Source organism: Aethalodelphis obliquidens, unplaced genomic scaffold (assembly GCF_003676395.1).
Source record: "Aethalodelphis obliquidens isolate GAN/ISIS:26980383/991018 unplaced genomic scaffold, ASM367639v1 scaffold69, whole genome shotgun sequence".
In the NCBI taxonomy this organism is placed as follows: Eukaryota; Metazoa; Chordata; class Mammalia; order Artiodactyla; family Delphinidae; genus Aethalodelphis; species Aethalodelphis obliquidens.
Window position 1 is genome coordinate 5,980,281 of NW_020838013.1, and position 11,723 is coordinate 5,992,003.

Consider the following 11,723-nt stretch of genomic DNA (forward strand, 5'->3'; position numbering starts at 1 on the left):
CCCTGGCTTTGGTCATGTGTGGGAGATCAGGGTACAGCTGGGAATGTGCCCAGACTGAGGCTCACCCTACCCCTTACCCCACCCTTGCTCCTTCTCCTTACAGGGGCTGGTTCTCATAACTACTCCGAATCCAGGGCTCTCCCGTGTATTCCACACGGTGGGGAGTGTCCTCCCTCCTCCAGCTTGGACAAAGCTGATCGTGAGATCCTGCCCTCTCCAGGCAGCAGTGAGCGGGAGCCTTCACAGATGCCTGGGCTGCTTAGGTGCAAGTTGAGCACCTGGATGAGGGGTAGGGGGGACAGCCTGTGGGGGGCGGGGTCTGGCCCCTTGACCAGATGGATGGAGAGAGTTCAGCCGCCAACGCTGAGCTGTCAGGTCCGAGAGGGCTCAGAAGTGAGCGTCAGCCCAGCTGGGGTCAGCCTGATAGTCCCAGCCTCAGCTGGCAGCAGGGCTACCAGATTTAACAAATGAAAAATACAAAACACCCAGGTACATTAGAATTTCAGAAAAATAACAACTAATTTTTAGTATGTCCCGAATACCGCATGGGATGGAGTGTCGAAGAAGGTTCATGTCACTTGCCTTCTGAGGAAGTTTCCCAGAAGCTGTGAGATGTCCTTTCCTTTTTATCTCCATTGGTGGCAGGCCACACCTAGCTGCATCCTTCATTTTGTTTGGCAGCCCTCGCTGACAGCGCCCTGGGGCCCTGGAAGCAGTAAGCCCGGTGGAAAAACCCTGAGCTCTGGCACCAGGCAGCTGGGTTCAAATCCTCGTTTCTTCTACCTCTGCTAGCTGTGGACTTTGGGATGAGTTGCCTAACCTCTCTGTTCCTCAGTTTCCTTGTCTATAACTACAGCACAATGATAGCACCGACCTCATGAGAGCATAGTGGATAGTAAATGAAAATCATTTGCTTTCAGCAATGTGGAATATAGATTAGCGCTAAGCTCTCCTCTATGCACTATTCAGAGTGTTGTGTGAATGAGAATGAACACACTTTTAAGTGCACAGCTGAGAGCACAAGAAAGCAAGGGAAATCCTGGGGCAGGGGGTAGGGGTGCAGAAATGGAGAGAGAACTGAAACCAGGGCTGGTAGCTCGTGAGGTGATGCTGTAGCAGAACCGGGAGGGTTAGCTGGTCGTGGTGACCCAGAGGCCGAGTTCCAATGCCCAGGAAGACACCAGAGATGAGGCTCCCATCCCACATGGGACAGAGAGCTGGCACTGAGGACCCCACATGCAACTGAGGTTCCCAAAGTGCTTCCCTCCCAAGAAGAGAGTGGGAGATGCATTCACCCTCTGCCTGGGGGAAGTGAAAAGGGAGCCGACAGAGGAGGAAAAACACCTCCACGGGGAATGCATAAGCATTGCTCTGTCTTCACAGCACGCTCAGAGTTTAATATATTTACCTTACGGCTTGGAAACCCTCAAGCCAAGGAAGGACCACAGTGAGTGAGCCTGAACCAGGGACCCCCTGGGCCATCTAGATGAATCAGACCCAAAGCCTCACCAGGGAGACTTCAAGGCCATTTAGGATTTCTACAAAGTCCCACTGAAGATGAGTTCACAATTGAAAATTGCAAACACAAAGGAAACCATCCACCAGGAGTAGAATCGGTATGTACAAGTATACAACCCTAAAGGAAACCATAGCCTCAGGTGGAGTCTATAAAATGATACGTTTTTACTGTTCAAGGAGCTACAGGAAGGACTTGAAACCTAAGAAAATCACAAGCCACAGTGAACATAAAACAGACATATTTCAAAATGAGCCAAAATAGAATTACTAGAAATAAAAAATTAAACGAAAGCTCAGGGTTCAGGAATTCTCTGTTCTGGCCGTGGTGATGAAAAGAGGTTGAATTTACTCATATATTGCAACAACCAGAAAATGGGACTAAATGTATGAAACAATGGTTTTTAAGACATTGAAACCAGGCAGCACAGGACCGTGATGCCAAGGAGAAGGAGAAGAGAAGCAAACCAACTGAGCCTTTCAATCACCCGGATTCCTGTCCAGAGAGCAGAAGGAGCAAGGGTAGGAGCATGGCTGTGGTCTCGTGGAGTTAGCAAGCCAGAAATCTGGATTCCAGAGGCTGATACTTCAGAAGTTACAGAAATATGATAGAAAAACAAAGTGGGTCACATACAAAGGAGCCCAATTAAGCTGACAGTAACAAGAGAAGCCAAAGACAGTAGGAATAATACTTAGAGAGGCTGAGTGAAAATCATGGTTGAATGAGCCTTACAGAGCAGATACACTATCATTTAAGATAATGAGGGTGAAATAAAGATGTTTGGACAAAAAATAGAATTTACCACTTATAGACTGTTGCTGAAAGAAATACTAATCTGGAAAAATTAGGTAGAATTTGATGAGCACACAAGTAAATCTAAGTAAGCATTGCTGTATAAAATATAATTAGTATAATAAAATATATAATTTGAAAGATATGGAAATAATACTGGATACAAAATTACAAAATAAGGAGAAGACTGTGAGTTAAGCATTGTAAGGTCCTTATATTCTTCAGCAATTGGTGGAGATATTAATTTTATGCTTAATTAAGTCAAACATACATGTTAAAAATTGTAAGTTAACCACCAACAGATTAGAAGTCTATTTATATAACTTCCAAGTGAGTAAGGTGTAAGAAAAGAATAAATAAAATTTCAACTGATCTTAAAATAAGAAGAAATGAAAAAAGAATCACGGGAAGTGCGCCAAAAAACCCAAAATAAGAATGGTAACAATTATTCCTAGCAGCCTATTAATTACAATAAATGTAAATGAATCAAAAACATAAGTTAAATGACAGATTTTGTGAGAACTGTTTAGATACAAACAAAATCTAGCTATTATGCTTTTACAAAAGATGTCTATAACATAAGGATAGAGAAAGACTGAAATTAAAAGGCTGAAAAAAATATGTATCAAACAAAAACTAACCAAAAAGAAGCTAATGTAGTTGCATTAATGTCAAACTAAATGGCTTTTAAGATAAAAAATACTAGTGAATGACAGGCACAATTTACCAGAAAGATATAACAATTCTGAACTTATTTGCATTCAATTGTATGGTCTTAAAAATATCTAAAGCAGAACAGGTGTAATTACAAAAAGAAACAAATTCATGATTATGGAGAGATATTTTAATGTTCCAATTTCAATATTTGATAGTCCAAGCAGACAAATATTAACGAGGATATAGGAGTTTAGAATATCATAGCATAGACTAGTGTTCAAGAGGATACATTCTGGCTAAGCTACTTGGTTTAGATCCCAGTTCTGTCATTTACAGGCTGTCTGTTTGACCTCAGAAAAATTACTTAACCTCTCTGTGCCTCAATGTCCTTATCTCTAAAATGAGGTAACAACCGTATTGCCCTCAGAGGGGTTCCATGAGGAGTAAATGACTCAGTATTTATAAACCACTTAGGACAATTTCTGGTCCATTGTTAGCACTTTCCAAGGGTTTGTTAAATAAATTAAAATAAGATAAACTACTGTGCACTGATAGGCATGAGCATAACCTGCCTCCAACAATGAAAAGAATACAAATTCTCTGTATCCAAGAACATGTAGGATATTTATGAAAACTGGGAACATGCTAGGCCAAAGAGCAAGTTCAACAAATTCTAATAAGTGATATAACATGGAACGTGTTCTCTGACCATGATGAAATTAAGTTACAAATCAATAACAAAATGATAATTCAAAAACCCCTATACAGGTGAAGATTTTAGAGCATACTTCTAAATAACTCAAAGAAAAAAGAAGAAATTATTATGGAAATGACATGATATTTGTAATTAAAAGATGATGCAATACTTCCTATCAACATTTGTGGGATGCAGCAAAAGTGATAGATCGAGAAAAATTAAGGTCCAGAATGCTAACATTGAAAAAAAGAAAGACAAAACTTTTACAAAGTTAAGTGACCAACTCAACAAGACAGAAAAAAGAAAGCATAAAACCAATGAAAGTAAAAAGAAGGAAGTAACAATCAGAGGAAACATTAATAAAATAGAAGAACAGGAAACAACAGAGAGGGTCGACAAAGCCAGTAACTGTTTTTTGTTTTTTTTTTTCTCTTTTTTTGCTGTACGCGGGCCTCTCACTGCTGTGGCCTCTCCCGTTGTGGAGCACAGGCTCCGGACGCACAGGCTCAGCGGCCATGGCTCACGGGCCCAGCCACTCCGCGGCATGTGGGATCTTCCCGGACCGGGGCATGAACCAGCGTCCCCTGCATCGGCAGGCGGACTCTCAACCACTTCTCCACCAGGGAAGCCCACCAGTAACTTTTTTGACAATAGACAGAGCTTTAGCAAGACGGACTACGTGCTAGGGAAAGAAGATGAAAATAAAAAAAGAACAAGATAAAAAAGGGGAGAAATCAGGTATACTAGAAATTGTTTACAAAATAGTGCATCTGAAGGAAAACTACATGCCTAATGAATTTGAAAATACAGAGGAAACAGCCAAGTCCTTTAAAAAAAATACAAGGTATCCAAAAATAACTCAAGAAGAAATAGAAAACTTCATGAGTCCTTTAACCTTTAAAGAAATTGAACTGGTAGATTTTTAAAAACTCATTCTTTAAAATTTCCATATTCTTATGTTTTCTAATTTTCTGTCATTTATTGGTCTGGTAGAAGTACATGAACACACGTTAAAACAAAGCAATACATATTTTGGGGGGGATACAGGCTCAACTTTTTTCCCAGTAGTGGAACGCAGCAAAGGAAGTTTGGGGCTTCTGGGATTAAAAGCCTTAAGGCCTCTATAAAAATTTGCCCTTAGCAGCTCTATGAGGTTGGGGTTACTTGCCCCTTTTTACAGATGGGGCAATGAAGCCTTGGAGAGGGGATGCTAGGACACTTTCCCCATCCAGCCAACACTTGCTTCCCACCTTAGCTCCTTGCCAGGCAAACTGCTGCCCATTCCACGTCTAGCACCAGGAAACGCAGCCCTGAGCTGCGAATTTCTCTGCAGAAAAGATCCAATGGAGGGGACAGACCACAAATGTGGCAGTCACTGCAGGATCAGCTGTGAGAGTAACATCAGGCCTAGGAACAGGGCCGTAAGCCCCTGGTGATACAGGGAGTCCCTGCTCCCGGCCCTTGACCCCCACAGATGCATTTCTTCCTCTCGTGGGATCTTAAGTCCTTTCCACCTACAGGTGTTTGCTCCTCCCCAGACGGTCACAAGACAACGGCAGTTTGATCAGATCAGATCAGCTATGGGGAAAACTGAGTCTCCAGGGGCTGTCACCGCCGTCCCTGCTGAGTGGGAACGTGCCTCCTTGCAGAGAGGACCGGCACGCGGGAGAAATGAACCCAGTCTCAGAACCAGTGATGCGCTTCTGGGCAGAGTGACTTGGGTCAAGAACTGTTGAATGTTGGCGCTATAGGATTCTTGCAAAAAATGAAACAGAAAGCATCCCCTCCCCTTGCAGGGAAAGGGGCACGCGCTCCACACTGGGTCAAGCCTTGGCCACCGGGCCTTTAATTATTCGTCCACTTTGTCCTAGTAATTGCCCTTCAAGGAAATGGAGGAAATCTCAGGCTCTGAGCCACTGGTGGTGAATGGGGAGAGGGGGGAGGCGGCTGCGGTTAGTGTTCTCATTTGCTTTAAAATTTTTCTGCTTTTCTGCATTTTTCACGTTTTCTTTCATGAGATGCATCGCTTTGTAAAAGGAGAACGGGCAGTGTTTGTGGACCTCTCTGCCTCTGCACCATCTCCCACCCGCCCTCTCTAAGCAGAGGAAGCATCTCCTCTGGGTACTAATGCCCAGGTGGCCACCCGTCCACACACCCATGGACACCCCCGACCTTTAGTGGGCCACTCCTACCCATGTGCTACGTGGCTGCCCTTTCACCTGGTTTAGCAGCAAAAGTCAGGGCAGGGGACAGGGGAGCGAGGACGTGGGGCTGGGTACAAGCGAGGTCCTAAGTGAGGGCAGAAGGTCCAGGGGGCTCAGGGCGGGGCCTGGAGATGAGAGCTCAGGGCTGGCTAGGGGCAAGGGAGCAGGGCGGTGTCCCCTATACCCTTCACCCAACTTCCCCCAGTGTAAACATCTTATCAGAGACCCACAGTCCACTCATCCAAAGTAAGAAATTCACATCAGCACAACACTATTACCTAAATCTCAGACTCTTATCCGATTCTACGTTTTTCCACTAATATCCTTCTGCTCCAGGATGCCGTCCAGGACCACACCTTGCCTTCGAGGTCACATCCCCTTAGCCTCCATTTACTTCAGTGAGAGTCACCCGTGTTGATACAAGGGCCTCCCATGCCTTCCTTTCCACTATTTCATCGTATGTAATTGTGTGGAAACAGCCCAGTTCTTCTGTGGATGGACATCTAGGCTGTTTCCACACATCATGTTAAAAATGACGTGAGCGCTACTTACGATAGCTAAGACATGGAAGCAGCCCAAGTGCCCATGAACAGGTGAATGGATGAGGAAGATGTGGTACATATATACAGTGGAATATTACTCAGCCATGAAAAGAATGAAACATTGCCATTTACAGCAACATGGATGGACCTAGAGATGATCACATTAGGTGAAGTAAATCAAAAGACAAGTATCATATGATATCACATACGTGGAATCTAAAAGAATGATACAAATGAACTTATTTACAGAACAGAAACAGACTCACAGACATAGAAAACAAATTTATAGTTTGCAAAGGGGAAAGGGTCGGGGAGGGATAAATTAGGAGCTTGGGATTAACAGATACACTTTACTATATATTTAGAAAATAAACCACAAGGACCTACTATATAGCACAGGGAGCATATTCAGTGTCTTAATTTTTTTTTAAATTTTATTTATTTAGGCTGTGTGGCATGTAGGATCTCAGTTCCCTGACCAGGACTTGAACCTGCACCCCCTGCAGTAGAAGCATGGATTCTTAACCACTGGACCGCCAGGGAAGTCCCTTCAGTGTCTTGTAATAACCTATAGTGGAAAAGAATCTGAAAAAGAATATATCTACATATATGTATAACTGAATCACTTTGCTGTACACCTGAAACTAACACATTGTATTCAATGAATCAACTAGACTTCAACAATAAAAAAAACGCTGCAGTGGACAGTCTCACGCTGGTCTCCATGTGAGTGTGGGCGAGGGTTTCTGAGTGGAGTTGTGGGGTCAGGGGATGACACGGTCCCAGCTCCACCAGGCAAGGCCACAGTGCTGTCCACAGTGACCACACCCACCACTCTGGTGGAGCGTGAGTGAGTTCCCATTTCCCTCCATCTTTGCCACACTTGCTACTGTCAGACAGACTCACTTTCTGTAAATCTGGGAGGAAGGATGGGAGGTGCGAATGACATTGCATTGTTTGACTTTGCACTTCGCTGACTCGGCTGACATGGCCATCCACGCTGCTTCTCTACATTTCTTATTTTATCAGTGGGATTTCTTACAGTTTGTCGAACGTCATCTATGCTGGATGTTAATACTTTGTCAGTTGTCATGGAGATGGGACTCTGAGATCTCCCTTGAGGAAAGGGCTCCCTGCTTAAATTAAGGAGTTGAAATGAGATCACCCTGGATTATGCAGGCGGGCTCTACCTTCAATGACAAGTGTCCGTGTAAGAGACGGGCAGGGGGATTTTGAGCCAGGCACAGAGGAGGCCATACGAAGACAGAGGCAGGGACTGGAGGGATGCGGCCACAAGCCAAGGATGTCTGCGGCCCCCAGGAGCTGGGAGAGGCAAGGAAGTCCCCTCCCCTAGAGCCTCTAGTGGGAGCGTGGCCCTGTGATGCTTTGATTTTAGCCAGTATAACCGATTTTGGACATCTGGTCTCCAGAACCATGAGAGAATAAATTTCTGTGGTTGTGAGCCACCCAACTTGTTTACAGAAGCCCCAGAAAACTAAGATAAGGGAGATCTTCTTGGCCATTGTCATGTCAGCAGAACGTGTCAGGGTCCCCAGCTCCTATGGCCCTGGGATCCCTCTAGGAGATGTCTGGTGCCACTGATCTCTTGACCCCGAGGCTGGTGTTAGGCGACCCAGTCACCCAGGGTCTTGGAACTAGCCATGTGTGATCGGTTGCTAGGGGACCCCTCAGTGATATGTCACCCACCCTGCTCTGTGGCCAAGGCTGGTTGGGCCACAGAGGGACACGTGAGCCGAGTGACCACTGTGGCTGACCGGTGGCCTGTTGGGCTGGTTCTTTAAGAATCTGAACTTAAGAGACACAGAGGCAGTTGCCGATTGTGACGTGGAGCTTCCACGAAAAGCTTGTGGAGAGTCAGGGCTGGGCACCCGCCCTTGGCCGTATGTGGGACAAGGTTGAGCAGAGAAACAGCAGAGTGGGGTGACGTGGAGAGAGGAGCAGAGGCCGGGCGGCCCCGCGCAAACACCACGTGTGTCCAGCATGTAACTGGGACCTTCCAAGTCACAGGCAAGGTCCAGCCCCAGCAGGGGCCCCAGCGCCAGCCAGGAGACCGAGAGGACTCGACAGCAGCTCGTGTATGAATTGGCCATTTCTTCTAAGGCTCAGGACTCAGCATCTCTCCTAGAAGCTCTGGGGGACTGGGCAGGCCCACCTGGAGGACAGAGGACTCAGGGCACACGATGGGGTGAGGGCTTGAGTGGAATCCCAGAGGGGTGGCTGGGTCCGGCCGAGAGGGAAGAAAAGGGAGGTGGTCTGGGAGCATCAGAAGGCAGGGAAAGAGCGGGGAGCGGAGAGCGTGCTATGCCTTCCAGCTGTGGCCCTGTGAGCCCACTTACCTTGCTGCACCTCACTTTACCATTTGCAAAGTGGGGACAACCATCCCTGGCCAGCCCCCTCCCTGGGGACTCAAAAGATGCTAAGACCTGAGGGCTGTGAATGCCCTAATGGCCTTGGAAGTTTATGGATGGCACAGACGTGGGGGAGGGGAGAATACACCTGTACTGTGCACAGGATGGGAGTGGGTGTCAGGGACAGTGTATGTGAGTGAGTACAGGTCAGTCACTGGCTCACCAGATATACCAGGGCTCTGCACACTGCGGCCCACAGCCAAATCCGGCCCTTCGCCTGCTTTTGTAAATAAAGTTTTATTGGAACATGGCCCGCCCATTCATATACACATTACCTCTGGCTGCTTTGCTTTTTAATGGCAGAGTTGGTTAGTTTTGACGGAGATAGTGTGACAGAAGGCTGAAAATATTTACTATCTGGCCCATTACAGAAACCATTTGAGGAAAAGCAAAATAATTCCTTGACAGATACATTCACAAATAACTATTGATTGAATACCAGGCTTATTCTAGGTGCTGGGCATCCAGCAGTACAGAAAACAGATGAAACTTTCTGTCCTTGGGGAGACAGACAACAAGCAAAATAATGAAGAAAATGACACGACCTGCAGGTGATAAGTGTTAGAACAGGAAAGGGAATCCAGAGGGTCGGGAGGGCAATTTAAATCAAGTGGTCAAGGACGGCCTCCCTTGAAAAAGGTGAGGGGAAGAGCCAGGTGGCGTCTGAGGAAAGAGCATCCCAGGTAGGGGGAAGAGCCAGTGCAAAGGCCCTGGGGCAGGAGCGCGTTTGCCAGTTCAAGAAGCGAGGAGGCGGTGAGTGTGCTGGAGCAGGTGAAAGGGCGTGAGTAGTGGAGACCAGGACAGATGGGTCATAGCGGCCACCCACGTAGGGACTTAGAGGTCATCGTGGGGACTTGGGTGTGTTTTCTGGCGGGAATAAGCGGCCGCAGGTGGGTTCTGAGCAGAAACATGACATAATCTGATGCAGATGTGATAGGACCCCTGGCGCTGGGCTGAGAAGGGCCTGAGGGGGCCGGCAGGGGTTCCCACAGGGGTCGGGCTCCAGACGTGGTGGGCTGGGTGGTGGCAGCGTCCAGAGGTGGTCAAGTCCGGGAAGCAGGGCTGGCTGGGTACTCACATCAGAAGTGAGAGGTAAGAGAAGAAAGGGGTCAAGGTGACCCCAGACACGTGACCTTTGGCTCGTTGTTTCCTGTCTCTTTCCACCTTTCCTTCCATCTTGTCCACCACTGTAGACACCTCACCACTGCATGCAGAGGGCACTGAACCAACATCTGTGGGATAACTGCACGAGGGATGAGCCAACGGCACTGTCTTCTGCTTTTTTTGGGGGGTGGTGGTTATTCATATGTTGGAGTCCTTACCCCCAGCACCCCAGAATGTGACTGTATTTGGAGATGGGGTCTTTAAAGAGGTGCAAAATTAAAATGGGGTCATGGGTGGTGGGCCCAAATCCCATAGGAATGGTGTCCTTATAGGAAGAGGAGGTCAGGACACAAGCACACACAGAGGGACGACCCTGTGAAGACACAGGGAGGAGACAGCCATCGCACACCGAGGAGAGAGGCCTTGGGAGGACCCAGCCCTGCCCACACCGAGATCTGGGCTTCCAGCCTCCAGGACTGGGGACAGTGAGTGTCTGCTGTTTGAGCTGCCTGGCCGGTGGGCCTTCACTACAGGGCCCCAAGCAGACTCACACAGGGAGCGACGAGGGCCAGGGCATGTTCTCTGCAAGGGAGGAAACAGACACTGAAGGCCAGCCCCCGGGAGTTGGCGGCTGAGCTGGGGCAGGACCCTGATCTCCTGGGGCCCACACCCATCCTGGAGACACGGGACCAGGCAGCAGACAGCATGCATGTTGCCTCTGGGGCGGCGGCGGGGCGGCCCTGGAAGGACGGGGCTCCTGCTGTCACCCATTCGCTCGGCTATGACACAGGCCCCAGCACCTTTACGACGTGGGGGGAACCTGGCCAGATTCACTATGGGCTTCTCCCCAGCAGCCCCTGGTGACCAGGAAAGGGCATCTCAGGCCATGAGGCTCCTCCCCCAGCCCCGCCCCTCGGGCACCCGCTGTGGATGGGGTGGGGCGCGGTGGGGGGGGGGCGGTGATGCTCTCTCACCAGCCGCTTCCACTGGGTGTGTCTGTTTCCTGCAGATCTCCTGCAGCTCAGCAGAGGCCCCCTCGCCCCCCACTGCCCTTCCTCGCCTCTGCTGTGGTGGGCCAGAGAGCCAGGGCCAAGGTGGGTCAGCACCATTGGTCCCAGAGGGCCTGCCCAGCCCCCCGGCCACCCAGGATGGCACTGGCCGAGGCCGAGGCCGTGGGACCCGCTCCTCAGCGCCCGGTTTGAGCTCCTCTGTGATGGATCTGAGCGGCAGGAAGCACATTCCCAGCACAATCTGTTGGCCTGGGGCCGAGCTGCCCCGTGAGGGATGAGGTCATGTCCTGCAATGGCCACACGGAAAGGGCGGGGCTCTCCCTGCCCGCGGGGACTCCCATGGCTGGGGCCTTTTCCCAGAGACCCCTGGGAGAGCGATGGCTGGGGTGACCTTCAGGCCGGGGATGAGTGACCTGGTGCCCATCCCAGTGACCTGGGGCAATCAGGGTCCCGCTCTGGACCCTCCCTCCCGCTGAGCCAAGGGAATGGACCAGCATCTCGGGGGCTCCTTGGGCGGCCGCCATGCGTGCCGTCTGTGCTGGCAGAGGTCACGTTCCGGAAGAGGTGGGGCGGGGTCTCCATCCAGGGACTGGCTGATCGGGGATGGGTGCCCCCAAAGGTGTGGGTCCCGCAGCTCAGCAGGCACAGAAGCAGCAGAGATGAGCATCCTGTTTCCCAGCCCGACCTCTGGTGGGGGGAGGGGCCGGTCCAAGGGGCCTAAGCCTCTGACCCCAGTGATTGACCCAGTCTTTCAACAGAGAAGCCGGTGTGA